The following is a 26513-nucleotide window of genomic DNA, read 5'->3' on the forward strand; positions in this document are numbered from 1 at the left end:
GGGATTTCGCACATGCGTTCCTAACGCTACAAGTGGGCGGCGTTTGGTGGTGGTGCGAAACGATCGACTCCTTCTGTCCGATTCCGACGACAGGCGAGTTATTGGCGCTTGACGCATTGCTAATTGACCGACGGCCAAGGTTCCTTCTCGACGCGCCACGCCGCCGCACAGTGGATCGAGTCAATCAGACATGAAATTTTTGACTGAAACTCCAAATTTTTATGTTTCTTTCGTCTCATTTCGAATTATGGGGCTTTAGTAGAAGAGCCCCACCACGGCAAAATTGTCAATCAACTTCCGAGACACCCAGTGGACGCTCCGGTCCGACCCCCTCCCCTCCACACTCCCTCGCGCGATTTACGTACCCTATTGCCGTGCTGCCAAAACCCCTAAAATCAACAATCAAGCCAACGAACCAAAATAAAGTAACCAAACCTAACCTAACCTAACCTAACCTAACCTAACCTAACCTAACCTAACCTAACCTACCCTAACAAGAAAAACACGAAAAATACAAAATGAAAATAAACAACAATAAGAAAACGGAAAAGAAAAAATGAAACTCACCTAGTCATTGCAATGGAAAAAAAGTTGCAATGTCAGTTAGCATTTGACCGAACATCACACCACCGACCTCACACATTCTTCCTCCCTCCCCACCCATCATTTTCCGGCTGCAGTTTGTTTACCCGTTTTGCAACCCCACTCAACCAGCCGTCCACCTGAAGCGTCCACCGGGTGTCTCGAAAGTTGATCGACAATATTGCCGTGGTGGGGCTCTTCTACTAAAGACCCGAATGGGAGAGTGCTTCCGGTAGAAAATTTTACGAGAAAACCAATGGAGCCACTTTTCGAACCTCAAAGTTTTGTATGAACGGAGTAAAAAGCTTTTGAAGTTTCCGAATTTTGTCCGACCTCTCGTATTGACTCGATCCACGTGTGCGGTGACGCCTCGCCTGGGAAAGGAGACTGACCTATAAACGCCGGAGTGGCGGGAGCCGGGACCTCCAAAATTTACGCTTAAAAGCTTCGGCTCGACCTTGGAGAGCGACGGAATTCGAGCAAGCGGAAAAATCGCCGGAGGCTCAATGAAATACTGCTGTGCTAAGGAAAAACGCCGTACAGTCATTTGAATGTTGCCAAATTTTCCCAGATAAAAACTTGTTTGGGAGGAAATTGTGCGCAGTTTTACTTGAAATTCTCAGATATTTTAGATTTAATTCCAAGAACAATTTTCTGCAAAATTGGAAGGAACATTTTTGCATGTTTCTTAACATATTGGTGTTTTATCAAAGGAACTTTTGCAACGCCCGAAGGTTCATACGGCGTTTTTTCTTAGCATGGCAGAATAAGAGAAAGGATTGGAGAACGTAAAGCCCTGCCTGGCATAGATCTTTTTTTTTTTTTTTTTTTTTTTTTTAATCGACCTTTATTAGAAAATACAAGAAATATAAATGACCTGCAACAAATGCAGTATATGTAAGTGTGATAATAATTGAAAGGTTCAGAAAAAGAAAGAAATTAACAATGCAATATGTAACAAGGTAATAAAAAAGTATTAATAGATTATGTGACTCCTTGAGTCAAGGTCGCGCCGGAATTACATCTATGTATACCATCGGCGGGGGGGTTTTGGGACATATGGTTGTTTTTGCACCTAATAACTTGTTCTACAAAAGACGAGATGCAGTTCCAGTTCTCTTGGGACGATAATAAGAGGTCTTGAGTGTTTAAAAGGGTGAAATTCGAGCCAAGCTTAGCTTCAAGAAGGATTCTATCGGTGGAAAAAAAAGGGCAGTGGAAGAAAGTGTGTTCAGGCGAGTCGGGTGAGTTGCATCCTGGGAGAGGGCAGAGATTACTGTTAAGAATTTTGAATCTGAATAAATAGTCGCAAAAGCTGCCATGACCGCTAAAGAACTGAGTCATGTAGAAATTAGTGTCACCGAAGGGTCTATGAAGGAAGCCTCTCAGGTCAGGGATTAAAGATTTAAACCAGATGTCTGACTCAGGTTCACTGTCAAGCCTAGAGGCCCATCTCTCAATAATATCCGCCCTCACCTGGGGTTTAGGTTCACCGCTAAATTGTCTGCATCTGGACTCAACATACAAATCGGTTGGGGGGATGCCACTAAGTATATCCAAAATGTTATTGGAGACTGTGCGATATGCGGCGCAAATGCTACGTTTGAGCGGTCTGCAAGTTTTAGTTATTACTAGGGGGCTACGCCCCCTGGCCGCTACGCGGCCCAACCCCCTGAAGGCGCTCCGCGCCATCAATGGGCCGCTTCGCGGCCCTATTCTTACCCTCCTATCAGTGTTAGTTTTATTTTTCCCCTAAACAATTACGATATGAGGTATACTTTAATTTTAAACTTTACTTAAAATTACTTTAAAATTAAAAGGACGCGTTTTGGAATGACTGCTTGATGAAATATTGCAGTAAAACAATGAACAATGATAGTCAGGTAATAATTAAGATATCATGAGTCGGGGATCGAACCTACACCGAGTTCAAAGTGGACGCATTCGACGTCTTAGACGACTCGGTCACCGCTCGACGTGAGGGTCTTGGTGCGAATCTTGTGTAGATAAGTGTAGAGCTGATGCGCAGGCTACACAGCTACTGCGCAACCTCCTCGACCACTGCGCATCCTCCCGCGCATAGCGGTAGCAGTACCGGAGCATTCTATAAACTCACTCACTTTTATAACGTGATTTTAAAAAAACCTGGGTCCTTTTTCCAAAATCTGATTACAGCGGGCTCATCTAGGGCCTATTACCTGTCGATTTACGCAAAAATCATGGAAATCGGCCCGGTAGAACGCTCAAACGAACTATGACAAAAAGTATAAATTTACATTGTTTAAATGGGAGAATTCGCAACTTTACCACGTAATATAAAAAAACCGGGCCATATTTTGAAAATCTGAAAAGAGTTGGCTTATCTAGAGACAATTGCCCGTCGATAACCGCAAAAATCATGAAATCGGCCCGGTAGAACGCTGGAACTAAGCGTCACCAGTTTCGCAAAATTAGGAGGTCTTGGAGCTTATAGTATATTATTATAGTATAGATAGATTGCACAGTATTTGGATATCTTAGTGACATCGGCCCATAGAGGGACACCATAAAAGAGGGAAGAGTAAACTGCGTTTAGAATGAGTTTCTTTTTTTGAAGGAGGGACCCCGTATGTTAGGAAGTAAGGGAATTAATGATCTATGTGCTTTAAGGGCCTGGCATAAATCTAGTATAGGCTACATAAATTCTTGGAGATCATGATATATGACCAGGAACCTAGTGACCACTGATATTCTTTTTTACTACTTACACTGGGAAAAAAAACACGTTGGATCTAGAGTCCAGACTCTTAAAAACATCAACAAGAAAAAGTACTCTTGAATCAATCAGTCTAGCTTAAATTAAGAACCAAGCCTCTTAATTTAAGCGGATTTCGTTTTGATTCAAGCAAAAATCCGATTGAATCAAGAGTATTTTTTCTTGTCAATGTTTTCAAGAGTCTGGACTCTAGATCCAATGTGTTTTTTTTCCAGTGTTCAATACGGTCTTTGCGTCCCCTCCGCAAATCTGAAAACAAGCCAAAAGGGAAATAGATTCTTCCATAAGTACAAAATAACGTATTTTTTGCCCAGCGAAGTGTTTGCGTAAAAACCGTGGAAAAAGTCTTCACCGATGAAGCTTTTACGAGATGCAGCTGATGGTTTCGTGATCTGCGGGTGGCTAGAAAAGGGCGCACAAGAATAAACTGCCGTGCTAAGGAAAAACGCCGCATCAGCCTTCAGACGTTGCCAAATTTCCTCTCAGAAAATATTTATTTTTGAAGAAGGCTATGAATTTTCCTCACGATTTTCAGAAATATTAGATCAGACGATGGACGAAACTTTCTGAACAATCAGGAGAAAAATATTTTCACACTGAAACAAAATTCTCGGCGTTTTTACCAAGGTCCGTTGGTACCTTTACAATCTCACCATCTACACATCATCACTCATCATCTTTACATCTTTCACTAGTTTTACCAATTATTGGTAATTTTACCAAGACAGACTGGTAAGCTTACCTAAAAACCGGTATTTTTACTGTTTTTTTCAGGTAAGAATACCACTTTTATTGGTAATCAATTCCCGGTAACTTTGTCATTTTATCTCGGTAATTCTACCACAGTCGATAAAAAATATTGGCGTTTTTACCTAGGTCCAGCAATATTACTGGGAAAGTTCAATAATTTTACCGAGATTTCTCGGTAAAATTACCAATTCCATAAATGGTAATTTTACCAAGAAAAAACTGGGATCAAATAGAACCCTGAATTCTTGGTAATTTTACCCTTTTCTTAGTAAATACACCGAGATTTTTTTTTCAGTGCAGATGTTTCCGAAAATTCGTAATTTGTCTAGGGAAATTTGGCAATGTCTGAACGCCCATACGACATTTTTCCTCGGCACGAAAGTAGAGAAGTGCAAACTTTCGCAGGAAGCGAATGGAAGGATTGCGCTGGAAACCGCCGCGCCGCTGCCCTGCTCGTTGAAATGTAAAAGCGAACTTTGGTTCGCTTGCGGCGCGTCAGTGGAACTTCCTGGTGAAAGCTTTCCTCCAAAAGTTTTTGGCAGCTTGTTCGGGTCGGCCATAGAGCGAATTCCAGCTGAACAGCGGCTTGTTGGGGCTCGAGAAGGTTATGACCTATGCTGACGTTGGTTAAAACGAAACACTGAGGGGTTGAGGGGAGTGGAAAAGAGGGTGGTTGGAAATGGTAGATTTTTCCTCCCCTGACCCACGTCCAACCGATATTCCTACTATAAATTTTAAAGATGGACATTTTTAAGCAGATGAGACATGTCTAGAAGAGGAGTTTTGTGAAAAATTAAATAAAAGAAATAATAAATAAATGAAGAAGAAGCTAAAGAAAAAATTATAAACCTGCATAACTAACAATCACGGGAAAAAATTAATTAGGGCTAGTTCTGCTAGGTTGAGGAAGAGTGCCGTTGAAGCATTTGGACGTTGCCAAAGTTGAGATAAAATAGAACTTTTCTTGAAAACTTGTGAATATTTTTCTTCCAATTTTACAAAAAATTTCGTTGACAAAAGCGACATCAAATAAAATCAAAAACGCATTTTGGTACATGTAATTGCATGTTTTTGGAAAAAAGACTGCTTGTCAAACTTTTCCAAACCGGAGAATTTCCGGAATTTTCTCAAATCGGAGAATTTCCGGAATATTTGGGTTTTCCGGAACTTTTCCCGCATTTATTCTCGATTTACAAACGAGATGCCAAATTTGGCGGTAAAAGCCGTAAAAACAGAGATTTTAACCTCAAACTTGTCGACATATGAAGTCCTAAATCGCGCGCCGCCGAGATCACTTCCGCGACTATCGACTCCTCGATGTCCGAAACACGCGATGAACTAGCCCGCACTAACCTTCACTCTCCTGTCAAAACAGGAAAAAAGCGCGGGCGCGTTTTTGGCCTCAAAACGCCTCGACCGGGTATTCATGCGGCCAAAACAAAGCGCCTGGAAATAGACCCAAGTGCGCAATAATGATGCAAATTTTCCACGCCAGACTCGACCACGAAATCGCGTCCGCGTCGATTCTAGACCCGATCGACGCCAAAACCTAAGAAATCCACTTTCTGATGCGCCTTGAACTCCATAAGAGCCCATACATTCCAGGGCTCAGCAGATGATGAATAAGTGCGGTTTCAGTACACTGCAGCCGCGGCTTTACATAACAATGCTAGAGCGAGATTTACGACACGACTCACCCTTTTATTAATTTCTTCTCCTTGCGCGTCGCGTCGCGGCGGTGCTGTCATTAACTGGACGACGATTCGATAATTTGGCTCTCATCGATAGACGCGGCTCCTTGTCGTAGAAAAATACTGCCGCGCTTAGGAAGAACGCCGTATGAAAATTCAAGAGTTGCCAAATTTCCTTTGAAGAAATGTTTATTTATGAGGAGAGTAATGGATATTTTTCCTTGAAATTATCAGGGACATTAGATCAAAATACAAAAAATATTCTCTGAAAATTTGGAAGAGATAAGCAGGGTGTTTGCAACGAACACCTTGATAATCGATTCTTTACCATTGCTCCAAATGGGGAGATATCGATAACTGATCATTCACGCTTTGCCACAGATCGATTCTATCGAAAAGCTGCTGGTGACGTAATCTCCGGAGCATCGGGTGGGAAAATCGGAAAATCTCGAGCGAGATTGCGGGCGCGAATTAAAGGCCATTCTGCCGTTGCCAAATTTCTCCCGGTACCGCTTTTTTATGGAAATGAAAAAAAGTCCCGAAAAAGAAGTCTAGGAAAAGAATCGCGTTTATTCAAGATTTATGCTGATTTATGTCGTTTTATCTCGATTGCTTGGAAATTGAAACTCCTGGGGTTTTTCAATGACGTTTCCTGATTGGTAAAACAAACGACCAATGAGAAAGCAAATCCACATAAACGTACACACAAAAGACGTAATAGTGTATTTCCTTCGGAAAATACACTAAACCGGCTTATATATTTTTAATATAGTGAGAAAAGTGTGATATATTTCCCTTTAAAATTTTCGGGTGCTTGGATTAGTATCGAGAGAAGCACCTAATAAATTCTAAAAAAGTGGACGTGTGGTTGGTTGGTAGATACGTTTATTTGGTGCTTTTAACAATTGAGCCATTAACACCTTAGAGGAGAGATCAAAATAATTTAAAAATTTAAAAAGAAGGGGTCACAGTACAAAGTTAGTGTGTAGTGCTACAAGGAACTAGGAACAACTGAACTTGGAATAGCTACGTATTTTCATAAATTTTTCATGCAATTGTTTTCTGCATTTCCAACAACGCGACGTTCCGGTAAAAAGTGATCATTTCTTTTGAGGAAAATTTGGCAACCCTGAAATGATGATACGACGTTAATGCTCAGCGCGGCAGAAGTGCATACCTCGAGGAGTCATTAATGCGCGATAATGATATGACAAGGCACGAATCGCTCTCACGACGAGTGATATTTATTCCGTGTTTGTTTACTTTGTCGCGCAGAGAAAGAGAGAGGTATGACTCGTCCACGTGCGCGCCACCACCGTGATTGCAGGATACCTATAAAAAGCCTCTCTACTTTAACGGGAGGATTAATCGTGAAAAATTAAAATGATTTTTCGGGGGGGGGAGGGGGGTCTTTTTTGGTCCGAGCAATTTCTCCCGTCGCGCAGTGGATCGAGTCAAAAAGAGAGGTCGGACAAAATTTGGAAACTTTCAACGCTTACAACTCCGTTTTATAAAAAAAACTTTGAGGTTCCAAAAGTGATTCTATTGGTTTTCTCGTGAAATTTTCTTCTAGAGACACCCCTTGAAATTTAAAATATGACAAAATAAACATCAAAATTTGCACCAAACACAGTGGATCGAGTCAATTGGAGAGGTCGATCAAAATTTGGAAACTTTCAACGCTTATAACTCCGTTTATACAAACTTGAAGGTGCTAAAAGTGGTTCCATTGGTTCCCTCGTGAAATTTTCTACCAGAGGCACCCCTTAAAATTTAAAATATGACAAAAAACATCAAAATTTGCAGTTTAAGTCAAAATTTTATGTCCGACCTCTTCGATTGGCTCGATCCACCGTGCATCGATTTCATGCGCTCTACGCTGACGAAAAATTGTTAGTTAGTTTTCTCAGAAAAAATTAAACTTAAGCGGGAATTTACGATGTTTCTAAGTAGTGGAGATACGCTCTTTTCGACTTCATTACCGACTTACATTCTCAAATTCCTTTCTCCGCTCCTTCTCTCATTCCATTTGTTCCTTGCTGTACCCGTCATTCTCTGGTCCATTTCAGATTATAATCTTTGCAATTGATGAAAACATTATCTTTATTCCCGTTTGTGACACTTTGGAGGCAAAAAATACGGGAACCGATCAAAAATGGATTCCCATTGTCTTGACTCTCAGTATAAAGGGACTCTAGGCTAGGGTCCCTATTCTTGTGCGCGATCACAAATCTGTGTTCGACAGGCGGATAAAACGCTTTACGATCGGCCCTCCGGAACGTGGTACAAAACGTGATCGGAGCGGATGTTGACCGTGCAGAGTCCCTATCCGGTGCTCAACATTCACCGATGAGGTGGTGGTGAGCAAATCGCGACACGAGACCATCACGACGAAATAAAATTGGCCGACGGAGGCGCCGATAGCACGCGATGATGCTCGGTTGCCAACGGCGACAATGTAGTACTACATAGCGGCTTTTCGCGTTGGATTGGATAGATCGTCTTAGAGTCCCTTTATACTAAGAGTAAAGACACTGCGAATCCACTTCTGATTTGGTTCGTGTGCTGTGTGCGTGTGTGTACAGCTCTGTGATTGGTGCGTACGGATGGATAAGTCCGTCGCCCCACTGATGGCACCGATATCAGCAATTTCATCGTATCCGATTTTCAATCGATCGGGAAGATTCGATTTTCGAGATCTCGTATCCAAATCTGAGCGATGTAATTGGGAGAGACGAACTTTGCTTTTATCTGATGATGATTGATGAATGTCGGATCCAGAAAAGCAGTGGCGTGGCGTGAATTGCAATATATCGATTGATATGTAATTTAAACCTAGGGTAAAGAATCGATTATTAAGGTGTTCGCTGCGAACACCCTGTTTATCGATCCTTTTCCATAGGTTTAAATGGCAGATCATTCGATTTATCGCAAAGCACGCCACGCCACTGCAGAAAAGCGAGTTTATCGAGTTAATCCAGAGGCAAAATATTTGGGAGCGACCTCGTGACAACGATCTAAGCTGCGTAAGGTCGGGGCAAAGGATGAATTCAGAAGTAAATACTACTTTCCGTCCAATGATGGATGAAGAACAAGTAGTTGAGTATAAAATTCGCCGAATTGTGACTGATGAATGTGGGAGTAAGCACATCGTTTTTACCTATGTTGATTTTAGTTCTTTTTTTAATACACTAGAAAAAAAACACATTTGATCTAGAGTCCAGACTCTTAAAAACATCGACAAGAAAAAATACTCTTGATTCAATCAGATTTAAGCTTAAATCAAGAACAAGCCTTTTAATTTGAGCGGATTTCTTTTTGGTTTAAGCTTAAATCTGATTGAAATCAAGAGTCCTTTTTCTTGTCAATGTTTTTCAGAGTCTGGACTCTAGATCCAATGTGTTTTTTTCCAGTGTAGGAAATATAAAACCGGTTGTACCTAGTGCGAAGAAAATAAGTTAAACATTTCTCTTTTATGAGTAGAGTTTGGGAATTGCCGACAATTCCAACGTGTTCTAAGTAAACCTTTCATGAAATAACATGTTGTGGTCCCTCAAGTCTTATACCCTGTCAAGTGATCGCTTATCGATCGCAGATATCCCGAATTAAACACTTAAGTGGCTAACGTGCACGCATACACATACACTACTCCAATCCAGATCGTGATGGCATTCCACCTAGCCTCACTATCCTCTCCCGGATTATGTAACGTAGTTACGTACAGCGCTGCCATTGATCTAAAACATAGATGATTTTCCTTCGTCGTACCTATACAGGGTGTCCCACTGTCCCATCGGGTATAGTGAGTATAAGACAAGCTTTCTAGGCTTTCAAAATTGTCCGACTTTTCAAGGTATTCGAACATACAACTTTTTGATGACTTTCCAACGCTGGAAAAAAAAAGTCGCTTGGGTCAAGAGTCCAGACTCTTAAAAACATTGACAAGAAAAAGTACTCTGCTTCTTGTTTGAATCAAAAGGAGATTCCCTTAAATCAAGAAGCTTGGCTCTTTGATTCAAGAAAGAATCCGATTGAATCAAGAGTACTTTTTCTTGTCAGTGTTTTTAAGAGTCTGGACACTTGATGGACGTCCGTATTTAGGGCTCAAAGGCCGAAAGTTCCGGGCGCAGCACCCGCAGCAATCCAAGCTACATCCAGTTCCATAACCCGGAACTTTCGGCCTCTGAGCCTGGAATGGACGGTACGTCCATACAGCCCGTAACTTTTTTTTCAGTGGGGGTTTATCCCTGCGACACCCTGTATGCAAATTTCAACGGGCAACGGCAACATTGATCTGATACTAGACTGATCCTCGATGGGCTCGCCGATTTGAACATGCGAAACATTTTAAAAACAGAAAAACATATAATATGGCGCAATAAAACCTAAAACGATATGAATGAGGGGGAAGGGGGGAGGGGTGAAGGAGACAGGACTGCGTAAAAATACGAAAATACATTCGAGAAATAGCGTCACTTTTACGTAATTCAAGGCCCACTTAACCACGGAGTTTATCTAATGAGACATTTGCGACAAGTAATTTTCTGCCGAGAAGCTTCAATTTGGCGCAACTTTGTTGCGCTCGATGATCTCACTCAGGGGTGCAGTCAAAACGTAAGGGGGGATTACATAAAGTGTTTGGGAAAAGCGAATTGGAGACTATTTTAGGCTAAACAGGATTCATAGTGTATTCCAAATTTTTCTGTGTTTTCATACTTCCCTGCATGAGTTCTTGGTTATTCCGCGTTCAGAAGGAACAATGTCAGGTGTAGAAAGGGTTTAGGTGGTAAAACAGTGCTGGACGCACTTCATTTGGCGGGAAAAGAAAGAACAAAAATATTAACGATTTCAATTAGCGAAAAAAATTGAGCTATTATTCCCCGAGTCTTATAGTCATACTCATTAGAGCTCTAATGTTTGACTATAATTGAAATTCTTGAGCTTTTCGGCTTTGCTTCTCCACAAAATAGTGTGGATCCAGCACTATTTTACCACCTTGTGTAACTCTTTCTGTACCTAATGTTTTTCCTTCTTAAGCAGGATAACCAAGAACACATGGAAACACAGAAACACAGACAAATTTGGAATATACTAAGAATCCTGCTTAATCTGGAATGATCTCCTATTCGCTTTTTCCGCACACTTTAGGTATTATGTAATCTTCTACCAGTATTGCATCCCGTATCGCATCACACAAAATAGTGTGGACCCAGCACTATTTTACCACCTTAGATCCTTGGTACATACAGTTCCAGCCACATTTTTTTCTTAAATTCTTTTTTCTTTTTTCTTAAAATGGTTAAACATTTTTCTTTCTTCAAAGTCCTACTGGCTAGTTGAAGACCGTGGTTTGGTGGGGACGGGGAGAAGGGAGGTTGCCTGTCCGTCACCGCAATAGCGCAAGATAACGCAAGAGCTTTACGTTTTATTCTCTCTCTACTGCTACTTACTTTAATATTGATTCGAAGGCCCCTTTTTACCGTAGCAAGATTTGACAAAGCTTTGAGAGGTGCGGTCCACCCGTGAATTCATGCGTTTTCAGCACCGTGACTGGACTTGATCCACCGAGAGACGAAGCATTACAGCGAACAACGACCGAAATATTCAAAACACAAACGGTGGCGCCGCGACATGAACGAGGGGGTTGGAATTAAAGCAACAAGAAATTAGTTTCTTCCTTCTCTTAAAATTTCACGCAGGACACGATGTGAAAATAAACTCAAGCGTACTACGTTGGAGCAACTTTGGACGCGAAGTGTTGGAAGTTTCAACGTACCGGAGGAAACAAATGACGTTATTGTTTAATAGGCGTTACTTCACGAGAAATTTTGATGAAGTTTGTGAAGGTGCTTAAATATGCAGACCTTCGCTTACTGACCCGTTTAAGATTGTCACCGAGAGGAGAGACGCAGTGGCGAGGCGTGAATCGATGATCGATATTCCCCCATTTGGCGCTGTGATAAAGAATCGATTAGAAGAAGATCGCGATTGTTAAGGTGTTCGCTGCGAACACCCTCTTTATCGATCATTTTCCACGGGTTTAAATGGCAGAGCAATAATCGATATATCGCAAAGCACGCTACGCCACTGGAGAGTCGCAATTTGGTTATTCAATGCTCGCCATTTACCGATACTTGTTTCTCGAATGACGAAGGTCGAATTTTAGGACTTTTCTCAAATTTTGTCGCAGTTTTGAAAATTCTCGAAGCATCAATATCACACTCGATTGCCAGAAATTTCCAGGCACAGAGTCCAAGAGGTAAGAAAAGGTAAATCTGAAAATGAGTGACGTACCGAGTGCAGAGCACTTAACAGAGTTCAGATGCACAAGGTACTGAATGGATTCAATCAATGTGAATCGATAGAAAACCAAAAACTTGACTCGATTGGCGTGAGCCGATCGACTTGGATTCGATTGACAATTTATTAAAAACCGGTGTCGATTCGATCTACATAAATCGATCAAAAAATAAAAACTTGAGCCGATCGACGAGGTTCGATCGACGAACCCGTGAACGCATCGACAACTCAGTGAATTTATCGACAATATCCGTGAATCGATCGACAATATCCCTGAATCGATCGACAAGCCCAAGAATCGATCGAAAAAGCCGTGAAGCGATGGAGAGTTTCCGTGATCTGATCGACAACTGCGTGGATCGATCGAATCAACACCCGTTTTTCAAAAATTTGTTGATCGAATCTGTGTCCATCCGTTCACGTGTTCATTCATCGATCGAATCCATGCCTTACTCTCGGTGCCCACAGGAAAAAATAGATGGTGCTGACGACAGAACCTTCTGTTTACAGGGCTCCTGCAGTTTCTTTGTTACACTTACAGAATTTTTCTGTTGTGAGAACAGAATTTCGGTCGTGGGAACAGAGTACTCTCTCCTCATACCGGAAGCTTCTGTGACCGTTACAAAAGAAGCTGTGCAGGAGCCGTGTGAACAGAACTATTTTTTTTAGTGTATCGCTCTCCAAATTCTACTTTTTCAAAGTATTACAAAGTTTCACACTGTACTTAAACAGTTTTTGGCCGATTCTTGAAATTGATAGACAAAGCTATAGACAAATAAAACAAAAGAGGTATGGATGGATCCTATTGGAGGAAATTTTACGAAAGAAATGCATAACTTTCTTCCAAAATAAGAGTTTTTTCTCAAGGCGGGAAATTTGGCAACATTCGAACGTTCGTACAGAGTTCTCCCTTAGCACGACAGAAGACAAGACTCTTACGATACCTGCGGGCTGATTGTTGAAATTGATAGACAAAGCTATAGACAACGAAGACAAAAATGATATGGAGGGATCCTATTGGTGGAAGCGGGTGGTTGCAATGGACAAAGGACGTAGGTAATAGACTAACTAACGGCAACCCACGAGAGACCCGATAGTAAGTCCATTATTTACTCCCTTAGTCTATGGCTAATTTCAACCAATAGGCTCGATCTATATACTCCTTATGTCTTCTTTGTCTATAGCTTTGTCTATAAATTTTAATAATCGGCCCACTGTAAAGTTTAATTTCGTAGATATGCCCGCTTTCTCCGGATGATCTATCGGCGGAGACCCCTTGCGGCCGGGGAAGCACGAGTGGACGCCCACTGCCCGCTTGGCGCCGCACAGTGGATCCAGTCAATCAGAGAGGTCGGACATAAAACGGCAAATTTTGATGTTTATTCCGTCAAATTTTAGTTTAAAGGGTTGCTTCCAGAAGAAAATTTCACGAGAAAACCAATAGAACCACTTTCAGAACCTCAAAATGTTCTTCTTCTTCTTCTGTTGGTTTCTTGGCTTGTATTCCTTACGTGGAACCTACAGCCATCTATAGACAAAATTTCATACTTGATAATGTAAGAAATGTAGGGGAACCTCAAAATGTTGAAAGGTGTCTGGTTCTTTTTCATTTCGAAAAACCCTGATTTTTCCTGATTTTTGACTGCTAAACCTTAATTTCATAATTTTTCCAAATCCTGATTTTTTGCGGACGCGAATGTAACTCTACAAAAGTGGCTCGATAAAAAAATCCGATAGGTCGGCCGACTTTTCTAATCCTCATTTTACGACCAATTTTTCCGTAAATCCTGATAAAATCGGGGTTAAATCCTAAAAGAATCGGGAAGATCTTTATGCTAGACACCCTATTTTACGGGAAAGAAAAGTCACTTGGATCTCGAGTCCAGACTCTTAAAAACATTGACAAGAAAAAATACTCTTGATTCAATCGGACTTCTTGCTTGAATCAAAAGGAAATCCGCCTAAATCAAGAGGCTCGGCTCTTCGATTCAAGGAAAAATCTGATTGAATCAAGAGTATTTTTTCTTGTCGATATTCTTCAGAGTCCGGACTCTAGATCCAAACGACTTTTTTTCCAGTGTTGTATAAACGGAGTTATATGAGCTCCTATTCGCAACACCCGCTATCGATAAGTTGGAGCCACAGGCGCGGCTGTAATGGGTAATATTATGGGTCGATATGCGCTTGAAGACGTAAAATTCTCGCTCTGGATTGAAAATCGATAAAGGTTTCAGAAATGCAGCAGGATGAGTTCGATTTATAGATGATTGTTTATTTCTCGTATTGTTTCACTTCAATTAATTGTCCCGATCCGATTCAAATCTGTTACAAAGGCGTGGAGCTGCCACTGAAGACTCAAGTTAGGTTACATTAGGTCACGCAACTAAATCAGCTTCGCGGCAATGCGGGAGGTGTCGGACGGAAATGAAGGCGCTCGGCGCGCCACTGTTAAGTCACGCAGATTATTTCAGCAGCTGTTTAAAGTTGCCTTTTGTCCGACCTCTCTAATTGACTCGATCCACTGTGCGCCGGGCGTCGCGCGTGGCGAAACAACGACGCCGCCGGCTTCGACGCGCCGCGACGCCGCGCCGCCGCGTAGTGTGCGAAAAAAAGCACGTGCGAATTACGATACGTCCACGTGCGCGCATCCGCTTCGCCGGTCCGCATCTCCGCGCATCAAGCGCCGAGATGCGTAGTACACGGCCTTAATGCGTAAGAGTGCTTTCTGTTTTGAGGTGTGTGCGCAGACTTTCTAAACGGGAATCGCACTCGTGGAGTAGATGGATGTCTCGGAGCGATGGTGTAAGGATTGAGAACTGCATAGATCGTATTCGATACATCGACCGGTGGGTGAGATTGTATCGATATCTATTGGTTATAAACAAAAACATAACCTCAAAGTAAACCGAGTAATCTGACGGAACGGGTTTTTCAGGGTGTCTACTTTTTTTCATTTTGGGAAATCCTGATTTTCCCCTTTTTGACCGCTAAAACCTGATTTCATATTTTCTCCAAATCCTAACTTTTTGCGAAGAGAAATTAACGGACGGACAGCGGATAATTAACGGAAAATAAGCGGATGACCGACTTTTCTCAAATTCTGATTTTACGACCAATTTTTCTTCAAATCCTCATGAAATCGGGATTAAATGCTGATTGACCTCAAATCCTGCTAGACCTCAAATCCTTCTAGACCTCAAATCCTGATAGAATCGGGAGAGTCGGGAAAATACCGTGTCAAGTCACAAAAGTCTCAATGTTAAACAGACGATTATTTTTCTTCAACTTTAGGGGGCCGTGTCCCCCAGGGAAAGCGTTTTCGGAACAAAAGTTGTGCCACAATAACGTCAAAAGAGTGCGTAAATCCTAGGACACCCTGTATAAAGCTCTTGGGGCCCAACAGGACAGCCAACCTTGGAAGGTGAAGAAAAAGACGGCGAGGCAGGCAGAAACACTTACTCATCCAAGTAAAAAATAAATAAGAAAATTGAAGGCTCATTGTGAACCGGTCGAAAATGTGTCAAGGAATTCTTCACTGCCAGGAGGCTAGTTTCCTTCATTTCATTGAGTCCTAAGCGACAGAAAAAAGTGGTTGTTTGTACGAAAACGAAGGAGGGGAAACAACAGAAACATTAAAGCAGCAGCTGGGGCGCACTAATAAAATTTGCGCGGAGGGTAGGGATAATAAGTGTAATCCTTGATTTTAAGGTGATTCGATGGACGCCACATTTTGTGTCAGAACGGCATGCGATATGTCGCATCCATTGGTTTCATTTTTCAGCTACTCGTCATTTTTCTCCAATTTTGAGATCGCAATTCTGTTGTCAGGAGACTAAAGCACTCAATTACCAATTTTAACAAAGAAATTCAACGTAATAAAGACGTGGTTTTTTTAGAGAGAAAACATCGCATTCGATACTGATATCGAAACTGCACTCGAATGCGATATTTTCTCTCTTAAAAAAACACTCCTTTATTACGTTGAATTTCTTTGTTAAAATTGGTAAGTGAGTGCTTTAGTCTTCTGACAACAGAATTGCGATCTCAAAATTGGAGAAAAATGACGAGTACCTGAAAAAATGGAACCGATTGATGCGATATATCGCATGTCGTTATGACACAAAATATGGCGTCCATCGAATCACCTGCACTGAAAAAAAAGTAGTTAGCGTTGAGAACTAATTTGGTAAGTTCTCGTCAAGTAGAATCAAAATTAGGCTTCAGAACTAATTTATTGTACTGAAGCACCAATCAATTCGCTTCATACGCTGACTTCACTTTACTAGAGCGCGAACCAGAATTGGAAAACAGCACTAGCTGTAAAATTAGCGCTGTGGTAAGACAAATTCACCTTCGGGTCAAACTAATTCGCCCTCAACGCTAACTGCCACATTGTCCGTTACATTTATTTAGTTTCGAAAAAGTGGCGTCGGTACAACAGCCTCAATCGCGTCAGCTCGTGAAAATCAATTAAAATGTGAAATTTCGGGCTCGTTTGACAATGTAAATACTCCCGGTATGATTTATAGTGTCCTCTCTTTCTTGAAAACGCTCGAAAGCAACATAAATAAACCTGTTAAGGTTAGAAATCGTCTGTTCGATTCAAAAAGTAAACAAGCATGATATTCGTTGGAGTCGTCAATCTTCTGTATTAAATTGCGATTAAAGCGTTCCGCGTTCAGTTTATATTTTACGAAAATCTGTGAACTTACTGCTTACTTCTATAGTTCGTGTTCTCCCGTAATTTCAAAAGAATATCTCAAGTGTTCGGACGAGATATGTTTATCCAGTGTGAACATTCGCTACCGTTTCATGATGTGTGAGTGTGTGTCTCTCTAAAGGATAATTCTGTCTACTTGCACGTACCTATGGGATATTCCTTTCCTCTGTCGTTCATTTGGAACCGGTCAGTTTATTTTTACCTCTCATCTTTTAAGAAATCTTATTTTCCTGAAAGTATTGTCCAGTTATCATTCGCTAAGCCGTTTTCTCCTCTCTCAGTTTTGAGGTTAGGTTGACCCAACCCTACCGAATGCGAATTAGAGTAGCGGAATTAGTTTCCAGCACTAATAGTGGTTAGTGTACAGAAACCAAAAATCATGTGTGTCCAAATCACACAATTTGAGTTAGTGTATAGAAACCATTTTTAGTCATCTGACGCTAACTCATTTTTTTCAGTGTGATAGTGTCAAAAGTCAGACGCTCCCAACAGTTGATTTAAAGGGCCGGGCAGGGAGAAGTTGCCCAATTCATAAGCTCTCAAACACGATACACTCAAAGTGAATTTACATTTAGCGCGACCGGTTTAATTAACTTCCGATTTGAACAAAAAAATGTTTACGTTAGTCACGGCCTGCTCGGGTCCTGACGCATTGTTCCGTATGAATATTCAAACCGCTTCTCGGTTTCGGTTGATTTCAACAGACACATCTTTTAACACTTACCGTCGAAGGTTTGTTCTGGGTAACCTTGAAACTAACCTTAAACTAATAAACGCACTTGAATCTATTTTAGCATCTCCTCTCCCGAAAACAAAGAAAAAACACATATGTGACCCCTGACGAGAAAAATCACAAAAATTCAAAATTGAGCTATCCATATTCGAGCATGGAGGCGTGCTCTGCGATTGAAGTTCGGGACAAAAAATGCTCCGAAATGAAGCGCTGAGTGCAGAAAGGGCATTTCTTTGTAGCGGTGTCTCAGCTTGTAATCTAGCTTGTGTCTAGCTGATTTTTGCTTGTAATTATATGAAAAATCAGCAGATTTTCAGGTAGAGACGACCGAAAGTTTTCGAATACATATAAAAATATAGCAAGAGTAAATTTTGCAGTGCTAAAATTACGCTCTTCCGTCTGAAAAGCAGCGATTTATCACCGTTTTTCTCACCGGATCTTTGACTCGCAACGTTGCAAATCAGGAGGTACGCGCGTTTTTCGAATTCCACCATCGCTATTGCGTTTCAGCATGGCCATTGCGCAAAACTCCTGGGAATCACCGCTGAGAAAATTGATATTCAGTTCTATCGCCGATAAAACAAACAACGTTGTGCGTGACTGAACGTGGGCCGGTTGGACTGCGATCTGCGAATTTGACTCGCCTGGATTCGCGACCTCAGAGTACGAGGACTTGGCGCCGATCGATCCGCGAAACGAACATGCACTACTTAGTAGTATCGAAGGAACTATGCCAATAGAAAATGCAACTGCCCGCATCTGACAGGTGAAGTACTCATCGAATGTCAACTTAACGTGTGCAATTGACGGCCAAAACTTCAAGGCGTCCGTTGCGCAGAGTGCAGAGGCAGGAAAAAAATGATGTGCACTCCTGGGTGGCGGATGGAAATGCCCTACTTGAAATGTTCATAGTAAGAAATTTCCCATAAAAGTATCCGTTCTTATAAGGCGAATTTTCAATTAATCCGCTTCTGGTGAAAGTTTTAGCTTGAGTTCAAAGATCCTTTATTGCTTCTATAGTGATACATCAATGCAAAATTTTACATTCATTGCTGAGAATTAAAACATGCTTGTGTGTGCGCTAAAAAATTAAACTTTGTATTGGTAAACTATGTAAAACTATCACCGAAATTACTTTAATTAGACGAGGCTCACTTTCAAAATGTTTCAATTGAATGATCGGCTATCACATCGTTTTTCTAAACGCTCTGCATTTGCATGATCAACTGGTGTTTTTTGTTTTTTTTTTGTTTTTTTGTTTTTTTGCTTTTTTTGTTTTTTTTTGTTTTTTTGTTGTTTTTTTGTTTTTGTTTTTTTTACAGGTTGGATACGAATGGAGCTCCTGGAAATACACAGTGGTGGAATTACGTGCTTTCTTGGTTATTCACAGTGAGGACTCCATCAGGAATAATGGACACAATGCCTTCATTTACGTATTGTGCACCTGCGATATTTCTCGCGGTTATTAAAAATTCGCAACCTCATTAAATCGCAGGTAATAATTACTGAACATTTGATGCCGATAATTATCCTGAAAATACTCAGTGATGCAGTGCATTATATCCTCGAATCCTTTGAGAAACAGTGGTGTGGCGTGCTTTGCGATGTATCGATTGATCTGCCATTTAAACCTGCAGGAAAGGGTCGATTAGGAGGGTGTTTGCAGCGAACACCTTAATAATCGATTCTTTACTACAGCTTCAAATGGAGAGATATCGATAGTAATCGATTATTCACTACTGGTCAGAGCGCGGATCAATTAATCACACCGACCGTGCGGAATCGCTCCCTATCATTTCTGGATAATTGACAGCTCGGTGAAAATAAACCCCGTAAGACCATTGCAGTGTTTCACCATTTCTGTTCGTAGTATAGTTATAAAAATAGCAAAATCAATTTTTGGTTTTTTTTTTGCGTTGCTGTGTATCGCATAAGAACAATCTGCAAAATCAGGGTGTCGAGCACGGATGCACAACTGAAATGAAAAACACACTGGAAAAAAACAAAAAAAAAACACATTGGATCTAGAGTCCTGACTCTAGAAAACATTGACAAGAAAAAGGACTCTTGATTCAATCAGATTTAAGCTTCAATCAAAAGAAAATTCGCTCAAATTAAGAGGCTTGGTTCTTGATTTAAGCTTAAATCTGATTGAATCAAGAGTACTTTTTCTTGTCGATGTTTTTAAGAGTCTGGACTCTAGATCCAATGTGTTTTTTTTTCCAGTGTGGTTTTTTTTTGCATTGCTGTGTATCACATAAAAACGATCTGCAAAATCAGGGTATCAGGGTGCCGAGCACGGATGCACAACTGAAATGAAAAATATGAAAGATTGGAAACTTCCGTGAAATGATCCCATGAAATTACACGAGTTATAAAAAATACATATGAAACACATGTTCAGGGGTTGGGTATGCAACGCACACGAACTCAAAAACCGTTTGCCTTTCGTTGAATTTTGCATTTAATTTCGAAAAATATTCTTTAATGTCTTCACCTCATGGAATATTTTGCACGAAATTTTAGGATTTTATTTTTCATGAATAATTCCAACGCTGGTGTCTATTAGTGGGTTTTATTCGTGGAGAAAGGTTGCGAACTTGCTGAGTTGCTCTCGCGTATCGAAAAGACGTGTTCATTGTCGAGTACTGTTCGCGAAGCAACATACACAAAATAGGATGGATACAAAGAAGAAGAAGAAGAAGAAAAAAGAAGGAGCAGGAAGAAGAATAAGAAGTTAGGAGTTTCTGCCTCCTGGCACCTCAAAATTGCCCTTCGGTCGGGGGTGCGGGGTCCTTGGCAGGGGGCCAGATATGGGCTTGGACAGCTAGGCGCAAGGTTGAAACCCCCCCCCCCCCCCCAATCATCATTGCCGGACGAAGAGCCCCCGGAAAGTTCGCAACTCGTCAACCCATAACTCGTCGCCCTCTAACAATCCGATTGTTCGAATCGTGGCATTCGGAAAAATTGAAAATACTAGTTGCTAAACTGGAAAAAAAAACACATTGGATCTAGAGTCCAGACTATTGAAAACATTGACAATAAAAAGGACTCTTGATTCAATCAGATTTAAGCTTAAATCAAAAGGAAATCCGCTCAAATTAAGAGGCTGGGTTCTTGATTTAAGCTTAAATCTGATTGCATCAAGAGTATTTTTTCTTGTCGATGTTTTTAAGAGTCTGGACTCTAGATCCAATGTGTGTTTTTTTCCAGTGTAGGTCGAGAAGCAAAAGAATTTAGATATTTCTTCAAAAATAGAAGTTACATATTTCAGATTATTAGATTTAGATATCAAATTTAGATATTCCTTCCTTTGGACGAGGATTAAAGTTTTGCCATGCACAGTTACAAATTACCGTGTTTAGTGTTACTCTGCGTGTTTCTTTGTGTAACTTTATCGTGTTAACAACTTCGTTAATACCTGAACAATGTAGCATTTTGGAAATGGTTTCAACGATTTTCTCGTCAAATTTTCTCTAAAAAAAATCATCCCTAAAAATTTACTACCTGACGAAGTAAACATACAAATTTGCAGTTTCAGTCAAAAAAGTAATGTGCAACCTCTCTCAAAGGCGCGTTTCTTATGGTATCGTCGGACGTCGAGCCGAAGATTGCTAAAATGGCAAATTCCAAACCGTGCAAAAAGTATAGATAACGAATGACATCATACTTTTTTCGATCCAGGCGCATATATGACGTATACTTTTAAGGGTCGACAATTTTTTTCACTTTTTCTCGTGTCCCCCCCCCCCCCCCTTTCCCGAAGTCGATTAATTTTTTTCCCTTGTCCGATAACTTCAGCTTTACTTCTCTTATCTGAAACGATGGACTGGTTCAGTGCACGGCTTGCGTAACGTCACATTACTCGACATGCAAATTCATAAAAAAAAAGAAGAAGAAAAAGGCGACGAATGAAGAAGACGGATAAAAAAAGCTGCTCATTTCAGCCCGAGTCTCGGCGACATTCAAGATGTAGACCGCGCCGTTAATCGCGGAGAAATGCGCAGGATCAAAATAATGTGAAGATAAAGAAATTGAAGCCAGAAAATGAGAAAGATTCGAGTGAAAAATGTCTGCATGATCTTCAGTAATGTTACACTTCAAGGTAGTAAATCTTCTGCGAGATTAAACTAATAAACATCAATGTACCAAACAAATCTTGCTGAACTAGCTCGTTTTAGTTTGGACTTTTGGCAAAACACGATCCATTTCGCCAAGAAACGATTTCAGCTTTTTATTTTCCCAAAAAATCGCTTCTGTAAAACGTAAATGGGACAGTGTTTGGCGGAAAAGAACCTAATTGCATCAACTATTGCTAAAATGAACTGAAAAAGTTAATTTTTTTTTACAAAAAAAAGAGAAAACAATAACAAAGGAAAAGTCCGCCATCTCAATGTTCATTTACTCTGATGTGATTTTATCGTAAAAGGACCGATAACTTATGATTTTTAGGTACCAATTCCGGTTCATTTCACATAAAATCACATTTGAATTTTTTCACAACAAATAAAAGGAAGAAATATCAACATGCATTATGTTTAGTGGCTTTCTTGAAAGAAATCTCGACGCGTAATAAGAAAACACGCATTGATATCGATATAAGAGTTGCTGATAATAAATAGGGGTGACTCACCGTTAAAAGGTTGACAATATTCAACGGCAATTTGATGTGATGCCCGGTTCTGAGAATGTGTATTTTTTCTGAGCGTGTGACGTGTCTGAAACAAAAAATATACGATTCATATTACTTTCTGCCGCCGTACTTTCTTTTAAGTCTTACTGAATGATCTAGTGTCTAAAATCTCTGCATAATCGTATGCAAACAATTGTGGACAACATGGATTTTAGTCCATTTTTAAAAAAAAAAAATTTGACACGCTAAAATCACCCTAAATTTTTTCCGTACTTGTAGACACCGTGTCCTTCCTCACCCCCTCCATCCTCACCCCCTCCATCCTCACCCCCTCCATCCTCACCCCTCCATCGAGCGTCTTAAAAAGGATTTTATTAGAATGGAGAGGATTTTTCGGCCGGAAAAAAGAACTTCGAAGTTAGGCAAGAAAATCCCTTGACTTTTCCCTTACTTTTCAGGGCACGGCGCAATTCCTAGAATTTAGCAGATTTTCAATGACTTCAGGAATTTGTCACCCGGTATAAGGTTTAGGGCTCATTAAAAGCCCTGTTTATGAGAGGATCCATCCTCAAGGTCCAGTTATTCTTCATATGAGCAGATCCTCTCCAAGTGTCCTGTGGAGCTTCGTCAATCATACTTTATTAAAACATGGCGTACAAGTTGATGACTCGTTAATTGGGCGTCTGCGTCAAAGAAATTTCTAGCTCGACGGAAGATCTTCTTTCGGCAGTCGGGCAGCTTTGAACGAAAAACCGCGTAAGTGACGTTCCACAAGAGCCTCGTCAATGGTGTAATCGCGTAGGATTGTGGGTACACGACGGGTCCTTGTTAGGCTCTTTTTACTTAACCCTGCCTAGTTAATAGTTCCGACCTTTGGCGAGTTATTGGCTAGAGCCCTCAAATGAACGCACATAATTCTTACCATGTGCGCATAAAAATGAACACTTGTTCGTGAAAAACGACGTACGTGCAATGTATTTAACATGCACATGCATCGTTCTTGCACGTAAGCCTTCATTATGCATATTGTCTGGTTTCAGAGCATATTAATGGTTCCGCTGAAAGCGAGTATCAATTGGACGTATTTCTGTCAAACGGTACTATGTGCATTACGACGTGAGCCCTACTATGCATATATTCTAATGGGCCCCAGGGCTCATGTCTTAATGCACATAGTTCTGTTCGGCAGAAATACGTTCAATTGAAGCGATTCGGTGTCTAATGAACCCGTCATGATACGATATCATTATTTTTCATGTCGGAACTCTGCAGAGGCAAGTGATACAACAGAAAACTTGTCTGCAAGTCGGCAGAAGTTCGTAATCTGTTTCCCACATACCGAGAAAAGTTGAGGTATGGGAATGAAATAAGTGAAAGAGTGTATTTTTTTCTCGTTAGATACATTGTTGCTTCCTCATTTTCGCAGTTTGCCGGACACGTGGATTGTTTGTTTCCTTCTTCTTTCTTTTTCCCCGCGATTTAGGATTTTACTCGACTGATTCCCGGACTCTCAGTCGTTCTCAAGCAGAAAGAAAACCTTTCACAGTTGTATGATTTTTCAGCATAAAAACAAAAGTTTCTGACGATTGGCTTGTCAGAAACATTCTGTTACAGGGGACACCTACTTTCACATCGAAGACTGTTGATGATATTTTGTACACCCAACACTGGAAAAAAAACACATTGGATCTTGTGTTCAGACTCTTGAAAACATTGACAAGAAAAAATACTCTTGATTCAATCGGATTTTTGCTTGAATCAAAACGAAATTCGCTTACATTAAGAGGCTTGGTTCTTGATTTAAGCTAGATTCTGATTGAATCAAGTGTACTTTTTCTTGTCGATGTTTTTAAGAGTCTGGACTCTAGATCCAATGTGTTTTTTTTCCAGTGAACCCTTTGTTTTTTACCCAAAATTGAGGCGCTAGATGCAGAAAAGGCGTTTTTTGGTTGCGATCTCTCAGAATCTCCGCTAACGTTTCATCCATTAATTAAAGCAAATGAACGGAATTTATTGAAATTTATCCTGAATTTTTTTCGTGATTTTACAATGATGAAAACGAAAAATTTCAGAAAATTCACTGCATAGTTTCCTCTTTAAAATGTAAAATAAAAGTGAAGATTTTGAGGCACTGCACCAATAAATGCCCTTTCCTTACTGAGCTCTACTTCTAACAAAAAGCAATTTTGTTTGGTCAGATTTTTTTTCCGGTTATTACTAAAGATGGAGCAATGAAATATTCGAGTTGCGAACAAAGATAACGCCAATGAAGATCTTCGGTGCTAGATCTTTAAAAGATCTGTATTAGGACTTAATAAAATGTGAACACTTTCTCTGATCGAGTCGCTTGAATTTCAACTTTGCCATTTAAACGGGACCGGATGAAAAGTAAAATATAGCAAGAAAACTCACGATCCAAAAACTCCAAAACCCGAGTCCATCAGAGTCAGCGGAGATTCGTCAAACCTTTTAGCTTGTCAATTCAAACCGTGAAAAATGACGTGCTAAAATTTTTATGAGCTCAACGCTCGCACGTCGCACCGGCTACGTTCCAAGCCGCCAAATCGAACGACAAAATGATCAAATTCCTTTGATAGCTCGGTGATTAAAAATAGGCGAAATATCTGGGAGTTGGGTTTTTATTTCTGGAGACGATCTCCGACAAGAAGGAAGAAGGAAGAACTGGGTGATTCCACCAATGTTGAAACAAAACAAGCCCGTTTTTGTTGAGACCTACACTGCCTTGCTAAGGAAAAACACAGTAAAAACCTTCAGGCGTTGCCAAATTTCCTGTGATAAAATACTAATTTCGTAGGAAAATTTTTCATATTTTTCAGACAATTTTTCAGATAATTTTATTTGTAATTCAATCTAAAATATCTGAAAATTTCAAGAGAAAATATGCATAACACTGAAAAAAAAATTCTCGGCGTTTTTACCAAGGTTCGTTGGTACCTTTACCATCTCACTTTTTTTTTTTTTACAAATTATCGGTAATTTTACCAAGACAGACTGGTAAGCTTACCTAAAAACCGGTATTTCTACTGTTTTTTTTTCAGGTAAGAATACCGCTTTTATTGGTAATCAATTCCCGGTAATTTTGCCATTTTATCTCGGTAATTCTACCACAGTCGATGAAAAATATTGGCGTTTTTATTAAGGTCCAGTAAAATTACCGAGAAAGTTCAAAAATTTTACCGAGATTTCTGGATAAAATTACAAATTCCATAAATGATAATTTTACCAAGAAAAAACTGGGATCAAATAGAACCCTGAATTCTTGGTACTTTTACCCTTTTCCTAGTAAATACACAGAGATTTTTTTTTTCAGTGAACCTTTTTCAAAAATAATTACTTTCTTGGAGAAAATTTGGCAACATTCGAATGCTCATACGGCGTTTTTCCTTAGCACGGCAGTACAGCCCGTAGGAATGCGTGCAGTCAAGCGGATTCCGCGAAATATGAACATGTTAGGCTTTTAAGTCCGCTGATATATTTGTGCAAACACAGAGATCAAGAGAGAGATTTATTGCGGGTAGAAAATCGACTTCCTTATCTATTCTATCCAGCGTCGATATCACCGGCTGTTGAGTTCGATGTAATTAACCCAGAAGAACGGCGCGAATTTCGTACCGTTAATTACTGTCGTGTGCACACATCCTTGACAAAAGTCGCTTCCATTCATTTTCCAGGAAACGATTATTCCCCATTGCCCCTAATTATGATTATGCCCAAAATTTAAAGTGTTGGAAAAAGTATGAGGTATCCTCGTCAAATTAGACGAGTGGCGATTGCGTCAACTTATCATCCGTGAGGCTACGTGCTGGGGGGGGAGGGGGGGGGGGGGGGGGGGCAACGCCGTAGGCGCCTTTAAAACCACCATATTTTCTACGATAAAAAAAACAAATTTGCCATGCACGGAGAAAAAAACCTCGTGCGTGGGACCCGAAGTTTAGGTCATATGGATCCCTGAAGTTTTCGGATTGGGCATCTGAACACTTTAGGTCTGCCTGTCGAGGTTCGGATCACACATGCATCTGAAGCTTCAGTTCTTACATCTGAAGTACTTCAGATGTGGTTTTTTCGGTGGAACCGAAGTTTTTCGAATGGGAAAACTGAAGTACTTCAGATGTAAGAACTGAAGTTTCAGATGTGTGATCCAAACCTCGACAGCTAGACCTAAAGTGTTCAGAAGTTCAATCCGAAAACTTCAGAGATCCATATGACCTAAACTTCGGGTCCCACGCACAAAGTTTTTTTCTCCGTGTGAAAGTTCTGAATATCTTTCTTCTAATTTTTTGGAAAATTTAGTAAGCAGTTTAATCTAAAATATCGGAAAATTTTACGAA

General features: G+C 40.5%; 1 protein-coding gene across 3 annotated transcripts in view; it reads right to left on the reverse strand.

The window, feature by feature from the left end:
- The window catches only part of LOC109037691 (facilitated trehalose transporter Tret1), a 124699-nt gene that overhangs the window by 77555 nt on the left and 20631 nt on the right, over positions 1-26513 (reverse strand). For all 3 annotated transcript variants that reach the window (XM_072305423.1, XM_019052474.2, XM_019052476.2), the window contains exon 2: positions 22165-22249. The gene's annotated coding sequence lies outside the window, so the exon portion shown is untranslated. The remainder of the gene's footprint in view (positions 1-22164; positions 22250-26513) is intronic.

The sequence above is a fragment of the Bemisia tabaci genome, chromosome 10 (assembly GCF_918797505.1).
Source record: "Bemisia tabaci chromosome 10, PGI_BMITA_v3".
Classification (NCBI taxonomy): Eukaryota; Metazoa; Arthropoda; class Insecta; order Hemiptera; family Aleyrodidae; genus Bemisia; species Bemisia tabaci.